The sequence below is a fragment of the Austrofundulus limnaeus genome, unplaced genomic scaffold, assembly GCF_001266775.1.
Source record: "Austrofundulus limnaeus strain Quisiro unplaced genomic scaffold, Austrofundulus_limnaeus-1.0 Scaffold1137, whole genome shotgun sequence".
Lineage (NCBI taxonomy): Eukaryota > Metazoa > Chordata > Actinopteri > Cyprinodontiformes > Rivulidae > Austrofundulus > Austrofundulus limnaeus.
This window is the reverse complement of record NW_013953539.1, coordinates 73,095-75,073: the sequence shown is the minus strand read 5'-3', so window position 1 is coordinate 75,073 and position 1,979 is coordinate 73,095.

The window sequence follows — 1,979 nt, the reverse complement described above, 5'->3', positions numbered from 1 at the left end:
TTGTAGGACTTAACTGAGCGATTTCCACAAATCTTGATGCATAGTCCACAACCAGAATATACATTTTCCCTTGCAAAGAAAACAGATCAGCCCCAAGTTTTTGYCATGGTCTATCTGGATACTGTGATGGCATCAGTGGCTCAATATGATTTACTTTCTCTCTGTTACAGGTGTGACACTTTAGAACCAGCTCTTTTAGCTGCTGGCTCAGTCCAGGCCACCACACTGACTGCTGCGCTCGTTCTCGACATTTCACCACTCCCTGATGTCCTTCATGTAGTCTCATGAGCACATCGTTTCTCATAGTGGAAGGAATAACAAGTCTTTCTCCTTTTAACAAAAGACCATCCTTCACTGTAAGAAATGCCTTTTCAGCCCAGTACAGTCTAAGTGCTGGTTCACTGTTGTAGTGTGTAGGCCATCCTCTTTCACATAACTGCATCACCCGCACGCATATGCTGTCCCTTTTTAGCTCCTCTCTCAGCTCTTCAAGGTAGCTAGTGCTTGCAGGCAAGTTTTGTATCACACTGTCCACGTAAATATTTGAGTCTTCAATCAACTTAGTTTCTGTTTCTGTTAAGTTTTCTGTCATGGGGGTACGTGATAAAGTGTCAGCTGTCCCCAGATGTTTCCCTGGCACATATGAGATGGAATAGGAATATCTCATGAGACGCATTCTAAAACGCTGAATACGCGGTGGAAGAGCATCCAAACTCTGAGAACCCAACAGACTCACTAGTGGTTTATGATCAGTCTCCATTTGGAAATGTTTGCCGATGAGATAATTACTGAACCTTTCACAAGCCCAGGTAAGACTCAAAGCTTCTTTTTCCACTTGTGCATATCTCTGCTCAGTCTGTGTTAATGCTCGTGACACATATGCAACAGGTCTCCATTCCTGACCCCATTTTTGAAGCAGCACACTCCCCAGACCATAAGCTGATGCATCTGCTGAAACTTTACATTCCCTGTTGGTATCGTACATAGTCAACACTGGCGGAGATGAAAGCRTCTCTTTCAGATCTTGAAACGCTTTGGCCTGATCCACTCCCCATATCCAACAGTTTTTCTTAGACAAGAGATCCCTTAAAGGTTTGTCTCGCTCTGCTAACCGTGGAATAAACTTCCCCATCTGGTTAACCATCCCAAGGAAGCTTCTTAACTCACTCACATCTCTTGGTTCTTTCATCTTTCTCACAGCTTCTGCTTTATCAGGATCCGGGCTAACTCCATCTGCAGAGATAACGTGGCCCAAAAATGTTACAGTGCGTTTTGAAAGATCACATTTATCGATGTTCAGTGTAATACCAGCGTCTTGAATCTTTTCAAGAACGATATGCAGACGAGCATCATGCTCCTTTTGGGTTCCTCCCCACACCAATACATCATCCATATGGCATACCACCCCTTCTAGCCCCTCTGTGACCTCTGTTACCATTCTGTTTTGGAAATGCTCAGGGGCAGACGCTATTCCAAAGGGCAGCCGCTTGAAATAATAACGACCAAAAGGAGTAATGAAGGTTGTATATTTTGCTGTTTCCTCAGTTAAAGGTATTTGCCAAAAGCCCATATTAGCATCTAATTTACTGAAGATTTTAGCTCCTCCCAGTTTACCGATTGTTTCATCCACTGACGGAAGAATATACTTCTCTCTACATACAGACTCATTCAGCTTTGTGAGATCGACACATATGCGTACAGCACCTGTCTTTTTGGGAACAACCACCATTCCTGAACACCATTCAGTCGGCTCTTCAATTCTGCTGATCACACCCATACTTTCCATGCGGGACAGTTCTTGCTTGACTTTATCCATCAAAGGAAGTGGAATCCTTCTGGGTGTCTTTAATGAGAATGGTTGAGCATCTGGTTTCAGTTTGATGGCATAAGGCTGTCTCACTCAAGGGCGTAACTTTAGGTCTAACATTGGGGGGGTTGTGCTCTCTGTCCATTTATTTATTGAATAAATTACTTTTGTA